This window comes from Palaemon carinicauda, chromosome 26 (genome assembly GCF_036898095.1).
Source record: "Palaemon carinicauda isolate YSFRI2023 chromosome 26, ASM3689809v2, whole genome shotgun sequence".
NCBI lineage: Eukaryota > Metazoa > Arthropoda > Malacostraca > Decapoda > Palaemonidae > Palaemon > Palaemon carinicauda.
In genome coordinates, this window is record NC_090750.1 from 98931726 (window position 1) to 98942666 (window position 10941).

Below are 10941 nucleotides of genomic sequence, written 5' to 3' on the forward strand. Positions count from 1 at the left end.
ATGGCCACAAAGTTCCCCTTCAAAAAGAAAAAAAAGAAAAAAAAATCGAGGAATCGGGAAAAATAATATTCCAGCCTGTATACATATTTAACAAAAATAGCTGTAATAATTGTTGCAACCATTGTTATATTGATCCAGTGCATTACAATGTAAAATGTATTTCATCATTTAATTATAATCTATGAAAGATCACACAGCAGCCTTAAAATCAAGTGTTCGCCAAGGTGCACCATGATAAATGTTTATTTAGGTACACTCATGCTCATTCAATAATAATTTGATATAGACATCAAAGATGTTAGCTGGAACGTTTGCTAGACAACACCGAAGGTGATTAGTTTGACCTGTTATGCCCAAATATGTTTGTCAACCTGTTCTATTATTTGTTATAAGGGAAGTTAATCCTTGAATAAAACATACATTTATTTGACTTGTCAACGCTTCTTCTAGTGTTTTATCAAGCGTAATGCAATATATTATAGATTTATTCTTTACGTCCTAATATTGGTACTCCCTTCGGGGCCATTGAACGTTGTTTACGTCCTGTTATTACAAGTATCTTTTTCTTTATTTAATCAATGACGTGCATGAAGATTTTACTAAATATATGAAATATACATCAATGGAAAGTCATCTGGTGAAGATGAACCAGGTTAAAATCCGAAACAATGATAAATGAACAGATGAAAACATTTCTTTTCAGGAATGACACGTCTCTAGTATCCCCAGTTAATATTTTCTTTTGCGTATGGGGAATACCATTAAAGCGGATATGCTTCTCAATGGTGATTATGCGTAGATACAGGTTTCTAGAACTACTTTCCAGATAAAGTTATGACTCTTTCCCATTCTACTACATATAACGAATCGTCTGGCATATTCCGTAAACATTGTCCTCTTTCCCCACATATGTGACAACAATATATATTTAACACCATTAATTATTATTTAAGTGGGTAAGTACTGTAATTATTCGTTTCCTACGTTCTTTACATGATAATAATCGAAGGAGTCTTCAAATTTGGACAAATGTGCAAAATTTATCATACATATATATATACACACATATATATATATATATATGTATATATATATATATATATATATATATATATATATATATATATATATATATATATAGACATTAATGTAATAAAATATATGGCCTATTTGAATATGAAAAAACAGTGTCTAAATGTGCAAAATTTATCATACATATATATATATATATATATATATATATACATATATATATATATATATATATATATATATATATATATATATATGTATATATATATATACTGTATATATATATATATATATATATATATATATATATATATATATATATATAGACATTAATGTAATAAAATATATGGCCTATTTGAATATGAAAAAACAGTCTAAATGCGCAAAATTTATCATATATATATATATATATATATATATATATATATATATATGATAAATTTTGCGCATTTAGACACTGTTTTTTCATATTCAAATAGGCCATATATTTTATTACATTAATGTCTATATATATATATATATATATATATATATATATATATATATATATATATATATATATATATATATATAGACATCAATGTAATAAAATATATGGCCTATTTGAATATGAAAAAAGTGTCTAAATGTGCAAAATTTATCATATATATATATGATAAATTTTGCGCATTTAGACACTGTTTTTTCATATTCAAATAGGCCATATATTTTATTACATTAATGTCTATATATATATATATATATATATATATATATATATATATATATATATATATATATATATAGACATTAATGTAATAAAATATATGGCCTATTTGAATATGAAAAAACAGTGTCTAAATGCGCAAAATTTATCATATATATATATGATAAATTTTGCACATTTAGACACTTTTTTCATATTCAAATAGGCCATATATTTTATTACATTGATGTCTATATATATATATATATATATATATATATATATATATATATATATATATATATATATATAGACATTAATGTAATAAAATATATGGCCTATTTGAATATGAAAAAACAGTGTCTAAATGCGCAAAATTTATCATATATATATATATATATATATATGATAAATTTTGCACATTTAGACACTTTTTTCATATTCAAATAGGCCATATATTTTATTACATTAATGTCTATATATATATATATATATATATATATATATATATATATATATATATATATGTGTGTGTGTATGATAAATTTTGCACATTTAGACACTGTTTTTTCATATTCAAATAGGCCATATATTTTATTACATTAATGTCTAGATTCTCTTACCGACCTAGGGAACAAAGCCCCACGCGAAACCGCTCAAAGACAATAGCTTCTGACCGACCGGGAATATATATATAATATATTTATATACACACATACATACACACGTGTGTGTGTGTGCTGGGAGAGGAGGTTCATGTGGGTGTTTTTCTATGAAATTTAAGGCCTACAAAACAAAATTGACACAAAAAACCATATATCTCAGCTGAAAGTACCTCAACCTTAATCATTGATAAATGTGGAGAGAGTGTATGTGACAAAAGTATTTATTTAAAATATACATGTGGTGTAGGAGAACAACTTTGGTGAGATTGGATACGTGATTAGCCTTTTTGTCGTACGTTGGTTAGTATTGAGGCGGCATTCTGTTTTAGTGCACATTAGCTCGCTCTTGGGTTGACCACTTATCCTCCCAATCAAATGGATAACCTAGATGAGAGCTGATGGAAGTTGAAGCAGAATATCTTGGTCACATTCATCATGAAACAAGAAAGTATTTTGCCATATCTAATCCCGCCAAAGTCATTATTCCATACCTTTATATTATATTACATATCAATACTCTGTAACTTTTACCTGTGACAGAATGTCATCAAAGCGTATAGTTTGTTTCCTGTCAGATTTTTAATGAACCGTTAATTCCTTTGAAATATTTCATGGTACAACAAGTAGAAATTAGTGTGAATAATATATATATATATATATATATATATATATATATATATATATATATATATATATATATACACATACAGGTATCGCTTCCCCGCCCAATAGACAGCTGCCAATCCCCTCTGCAGTGTCTCCATGCCTTCGTTGTGCACCTGTTTTCGCTTGTTACCCTTTCAATACCATGGGCCACCGGAAATTGAACATTTTGTCATTATGACGTCTTTCAGTATACAGCTGGATTTATTTGACAGTGCTGGAAGTGTAGTTGAATTGTGTTTGGTGTGTGGAAATTCTAAAAATGACAAAAGCAATTTGCTAAAGAAACATAGAATAACAATTTTTTTAGATGTAAGGAATATTATAATTGTTCAAATAATGTTAAGTAAAGGACAGGTTTTTACATGCAGATCCATCTTTGTTTCCATGGCAAAAAATCACACTTTGAAGTCCAGCTGAATGGCACGCACAGACTCGAGAGATGCAAGTTGTGAGCAGGGTCAATGGTGAAGGCTTCATGCATTTTGATGGCAGAAGTGTACCAAAATAATCCTCCCACCCATGCCCAACTGGTTTAAGTAATGTACCATTTTTTTTACCTGTCACAAGCAATTTGCGTGCCGTGATAACCAGAAAAAAAAACTCCTTGTTGAATGTGGCCTATAATGACACTACTTGTAGGAAGGAGTGAATCTATTCCAGCCCTGCAACCTGTGTAGGTCTCAACCCTCAACTGATCAAATGTCTCGGCAGACGTAGTTAATCTTGCTCCTGACCAATCTGTTAAACCAGTATCTCTCTGCTAATGCGGCATCTTGTTCTGATAAGGTATCTGCTTCACCAAAGTTTGTCAGATACTGTACGGGGTCACATGCCATAGCCGCATGCTTGGTTCCCACAGTACTCATGCAGTCATATCCTGTTAAAATGTGTGCTTCCATTATTACCATTGCCAGTGATGCTCCAAGGTGAGAACGCACTTGATGCATTGGAATCATGCATCGCTTTTCGCAAGTGCGATACTGCTGCCACATTTATTTCAATCCCAGTAATTGGAGATATGGAGTGTAGTAAATGAGAAATTCAAATGTGTCTGTGTTACTAGAAACTACAATAATTAATTCTCTTGCATTGCTTCTCACGAACAGCCCAATCCACATGCATCACTACCTTGCTGTCTGCTTCTTCAATCCAGTTCCATAAGTTTGGAATTTCTTCGCCACCAGATGCTTTTGCTGGAAATACCTCCTTATCAGAGATGATCAAGCTGACTGTGGTAATCACATCACAGGAATTTGATTGGATATAATATCTCGAACCAGCATCTGGAGATTCGTCCTGTTTTTATGAGATGCCCAGAACTTATCAATTTGCTGAGGAATCGCGGTATCTCTGCACATGCCAATGATGTCAATGCCTGATGATGAATCCATATGACGCATTCGCTCACCTGCTTTGAGAGCATTGTCAAATACTATATGGACAAACTTTGTTTCATTGGAGAGACATGATGCTGAAGAAAGGCTTACATCTATGAAAGCACCCATATTAGGAAATTTTATCAAAGGCATCTGCCTTTTTTTTAACGTAAAGTCTACAACAACATGAGTGGCAAGAGTAGAATCTTGACTATTTTGGGTGGTGTTAAGTTGAGATTCAATCTCCCTAACTAGTACTGACTTGTTGGTGTGAGAAGGAAGGTCACCATTAAACAGTGGAGATGTTTCCAGCACATCATGAGAAAGAATTTGGCTGAGATTCATCCCCCCTCTTTTACAATGTCCATGTTCCTCTTGGCCTGTGCCACATCCTTGGATGAAATGCCCTCTTCCTTTAGAATAGTGGCCGATGTGCTCTGTGGTTGGTCTGTAAAATTTGGTATCTTATGTTTTGATATGGTTGCCCTAATTTTCTTGCTCTTCTCAACAAACCTTTTCTGCTTGTATGAGCGATAAACATTTTCACCATTCTCGATGCACTTGAGCAGACGCTCAGCTTTGGTAAGCCCCAGTATATGAAAGATAGGCTTGTAGACATTAGAGTAGATACTGACATTGTCTTGACACATTGTGCTGAAGTGGATAGAATACTGGAGCTAAGGTTTCATATGGAGTCTGGACGATGAGCATTCATTTTAAGTGCTTCTCGTCTTTATAATAAACTTTCTACTAATGTTAAATCGGCTGAGACTGTGAGCATCTTCAAGATGCGGCTGAAAATGCACCTCTTCCCTGCATCTTACAATTGGGCGAATGCATTGATCAAAGAAACCTTTGTATTGTTGAAGTTTTGTGTGGGGGACTTGGAGAGCCCCCATGTCGTGGCTGAAAGCCCCCTGAAGCCTTCACTCAAGTAACTCAAATAAGTGTTTTTGTGTGTGTGTGTGTTTTATGCATAAGATATGCCCTCCTTTCCGTTTAGAGACGTCTGGTTTCTCAGCTAATTATCAGGTGTGAGGTTTCTAGTTTTATTCCCCTTTCATTAACTTCATCAGATGGTGGTACTTATTTACAAAATATTTGATTCTTGGGTGATAGTTCAGTAACGACCTCGGTTCTAGAAATCATCAGTCAAGCAGTATTCCATTCAAACCGACGTCCACTTATAATTCTAAGGAGAGTTTGAACTCAGGATCACACACTAGGAGTCCATTATCTACCATGAACCAAGGAAGAGCTCTGGCTGCTTAGGATTTTTTTTTTTTTTTTTTTTTTTTTTTTTTTTTTTTTTTTTTTTTTACATTTCCATGCACGGATTCTAAGTTTCAATTAAAAAACATTTGTAAACATGCCAAGGTACCAGGTTTAATGAAAATCTCCTGTTTTTATTGACTTAAGAGTATATGTATAGATTTGTATGTGGTGTTTGTGTGGGTGTACTTTATTTTATTGTATTATTGAAAATTATCATCTTGTCCATAGATTTATTTATAATCACTGGGTTATCAGTAAATTGGCTTAGGACAGGTTTTAGGCGAGGCTACAATCATAACATACATTTTTAAGGAAGCTCTCCCTACAGCTCTATAAATTTTCAACTTTATTGGGAAATTTGTTGGGAGACCTAATAGTTATCATAACCTTTGAACCGATGTCCCCATCTGCTTTTATGTATGTATCACTGTTTGTGTATGTAATGGGGAGAATATATGCAAGGCAATGTCCGAGTGCAATAAAGAAATCATCTGTTTGTCTACAGTAAACCAATGAAAAGAGGTCATTGGGATGAAGAGACCTTGGACCCTTCCCTCAGTTTTCCTTTTCATTTTAACAGTTATTTGTACATTTGTCTTGTGAGGCGATTTGTTTCATTTAGCATTGCAATGATTGCTTCGCATAAATGCTTTGGCTTCCATGCCCCTTTATACAGTTGAATTCTTGCTCAGTTTTGGAGTGATTTCATAGCAAATACTTGTAGTAAATTGGTTCTGTTATGTACACTAAAAATCATTCGTTTATTTTTTCATTTTTTATTTTTTTATTTTTTTTTTATCTTTTTTTTTTTGAGTTGTTAGTTTTTGAGTTTGCCGAGCTCCAATGCTTAAGTTCATTCCCCGTTTTGATCTGATACAGACAACGCTTCCCGGTCGTATCACTATTTCCTTTGCTTGCTTGCTTGTTTGATTGAGGTATTTATTTAATTTGACACATGTTAAAAAAAAAAAAAAAAACAGTGGTTTCAGTACTTGGGGAATGATTGCTCAATCCATATTAATATAGAATGAGTGACCTTGTGAAAGGTTTATTTACTATTATATTAAAGTTGTCTAGAGTAAAATTTTTGAACAGTTTTAAAACGACATAGTTTATCTTCATTTTATTGGTGATTTCTTTTTCTCTTTCAGGTAAGAGTGCACAGATGGATAATGGTAACTTTTAAAGGTGAGATTTTTTTGCACATTTTGTAGTAAAAATCCAATGAAAAGATCCCATACTTGCATTTACACATATACAAAAACGCACACATGCGTACATACACACTAAACTGTATCTATGTGTATATATATATATATATATATATATATATATATATGTGTGTGTGTGTGTGTGTGTGTGTGTGTTTGTGTGTGTGAGTGTATATATATGTATATATATATATATATATATTTATATATATATCTATCTATATATATATAAATATATATATATATATATATATTTATATATATATCTATCTATATATATATATATATATATCTATCTATATATATATCTATCTATCTATCTATCTATATATATATATATATATATATATATATATATATATACTTACCGACCTCGGGATCAGAGCCCCGGGAGGAACCATTCAAAGACAATAGGTTCTGACCTGCCAGGAATCAAACCTTGTTTTAGGAAACTTGTAACAACAGTGACCTACCACTTAGCCACGAGGAAAGATAAAAGTCAATGAAATTCTTCTGTATTTATACCAATTGAATTCAGGTTTTCAGTACTTAGAATATAAACTAACTCATCTTCATTATCGTAGCTAAATGGTATGTTTGTACTTGGCATTCGATTGCTTGCAAATTTTGCATATTTAGACGTATTTTTCTTATTCAAATAAGCCATTAATTTTGATACATTAATGTCTGGATTCTGTTATCGACCTCAGGATTAGAGCGCCAGTCGGAACCACTCAAAGACAATAGCTTCTGACCGGCTGGGAATCAAACCCTGGTCCAGGAAACTTGTAACAACAGTGACCTATCACTTAGCCATGAAGAAAGATAAAAGAAAATGACAATTCTTTTGTACTTATACCTGTTGAATTAAGGTCAGAAGCTATTGTCTTTGAGTGGTTCTGCCTGGGGTTCTGATCCCGAGGTCTGTAAGAGAATCCAGACGTTATTTTATCAAAATATATGGCTTATTTGAATATGAAAAACACGTTTAGTGTGCAAAATTTATCACACACACACACACACACATATATATATATAAATATATATATATATATATTTGTGTGTGTATATATATATATATATATATATATATCTATATATATATATCTATATATATCTATATATATGTGTTTGTGTGTGTTTATATATACAGTAAGAGATGAATGTAGAAGTATAGAATGAAGAGCTGAAGACAGAGACGAATGGTGAAATCTAACTGAGGCCCTTTGTGTCAATAGGCGTAGGAGGAGATGATTATCTATATGGTGATGATGATGAAGATGATGATAATATATATATATATATATATATATATATATATATATATATATATATGTACATACATCTATCTATCTATCTATATCTGTCTATCTATATCTATTTAATATGTGTTCGAGTGTGCATGTGAATGTGTATGTGTGTGTGCTAACTCACGCTTACACATGTACGCATTTTCTAAATAGTTTGAGAATCCGTAAGACTTTGCGGTAGTAAACAATGCAATTGAGATTGTTGTTATTATATAAAACTATGCAACATTTCATGACTTTCAAGGAATAGTTTATACACGCCAATGTAAAAAGTTTGTTGTTATGTTGTCTCTGAATTCTATTCGAATAGATTGCAATGTTAAGAGACTGTTCTTAGTTATATAGAATTAATGGACCTGTTACTAAAATAGAGACGACCATGATTGTATCTTGATGTAAAGCGGAGACACTAGGCAGATTTTGTAATGCATCTGGTTATAGTAAAAATGAATCCATAACAATTGTTTGGAAAGGCACTATAAAAGGTGATTCCACCAATGATTGATGAGAATAGTAGATGAATGAACGAACCCAAATCCTAAAAGGATGTAAGAGAATTGTAACGACTAAAGGGAACAGAGTATAATGAAACGTCGATTAAAATCCAACCCCCTCTCCTTTTCACAAGTTGAAACATTTTTTATAGTCTGCCACACAGGGCAAAGCTGACATTGTCTGGTAAAAATCGTCTTTTGGCATTTTCTAATATTTGGGACCGTTTTAGAAAGAAAATTTGCCGGGTGTGATGACTATGTGATTTTCCAAAATCAAGTGGGCGGCTAACATAACCACTAAATTAAGGTTTTTTCTATAGCTTTTAAATGAAAATTTATAGAATCGCCATTTCAGTGTCTGGAGCAGTTTTAGAGGTTTGCTACCGGCAGTGTTTTAAAAAAAAAAAGGGGGGGGGTACTTGAGGCTAATATAACCACCAGAATAAGGAAACTTTGAGAAATCCTTAAAACTATTATAATCGAATGTTGTACCTCAATCAATTTTCTTCTATTAATAGTTTTCTCTCTCTTGTTAGAGTAAATGAGAAATTTGATTCTGCAGCGGATATAGCTTTTCTTCAAACCATCAAGGTTATTAGGCAAGATCGTACACAGGTTTTGAACACTGAGGATTTTGTGAATATGTATGATCAGCCATTTGTCCCAAAACACACTTCTTGAGAATGGTAAATCTCGCTTGGTGAGGATATTTTTAGTTTTCAAACACCAGGGGTTTTAATGTTAGTAAGCATAAAACGAATGCTTCACACGTCATGAAAAAAATCGTGACAAAAAAATAACCTAAAACCAGAAGGCCTTTATGTAGTAACTTTTAGCCTTCCATGTTTCACCGCTCTGGAAGCATGTCTGAAAAAAAAAGTTCTTGCATTCAAAATGTCTGGTAGGGAATTGGGCTGCAGTTTACCGTCGCAGCTGAATTCTCCATTGTTCTATGAATTATAAATGAAACTCTTTTCACTCTGTCATCATTCAATACATGGGTCACATACCTCTTTTATTCTGCCAATACTGACCTGTTGTTCTGTAGATAGCCTAATATGACTGCTTACTAAGAGTATACAAAATGAGCAGGTAAAACAGCTCCTTCCAGAATTCGAAAACTAAATACAAACATGAAACGAGAATAAAGGTTCCAACATTGTCATGTGCATTAGATTACGTGTTCAATTTTATTAGTTGAGGCTCTGACTGTGTCACCATGCAAAATTAAAAATTGTCGAATCACAGATTGCCAAATCTCTTGTACAGTATCTTATTCCTGATTATAACGCACGTATTTTTTTTTTTTTTTATAAAAATCTTCGTTCACTTTCTTGATAATCCTTTTCACTTCACATATACATCTTACTATTTACTAAAACTCAATTATTATTTTTTACTTCGTTTGATGGATATATTCTAATGGTGTGGTTTTTCTGAACATTTTACCATCTGATATAAATTTTCTAAACTCAGAATACTACCTTACGTACAGAAAATAGAAGCACTACAGCTGTTCATTGATCAGAAAAAAAGAAATGGTTCATTGACCACCAAAGACCCTGCCTTAGACACAAAGGGCTGATTCTAATAGAGATAGTTGAAAGATATAGGGAAAAGTGGAAAATATTATTTTCGCGTGATGTGGTATGTTGAAAATACCGAGCGAAAATCATCCTTATATTCGACAGATTCCCCATCTACTTGGTGCAGGACATTGAGAAGTCCAGAAAAAAAACGATTTTTACTAGACCGAAAAAAATATTTGGATTCAACTGAATATGAAATGGTGTAACAAATATGTACCAAAATGCTTCCAGAGTTCACGCCTAGGAGCAACAAAGAAAGAACCTACTAAATTGAATTGAAAAAAAAGCCACATGGCAAAAGAGCATATTTAATTTTAAGGTACACCAACTAATGTAGTAATGGTGTGGACGCATAAAATATCAAATCTTTCCAAGAAAATTATATGATTAATATGAAACCCATGGATTAAAACAAAAATGGAGAGAGAGAGAGAGAGAGAGAGAGAGAGAGAGAGAGAGAGAGAGAGAGAGAGAGAGAGAGAGAGTTTCAATAGATATAAAAGTCTAGAATAAAAATATTAGAAACAGAAAATAGTATGAGAGGTAAACCTTTTTTTTTTTTACCTCTGAAAAGTTTCGAGTGAAAATTACTTGATATATTTTTTCTTAGAGAGAGAGAGAGAGAGAGAGAGAAAGAG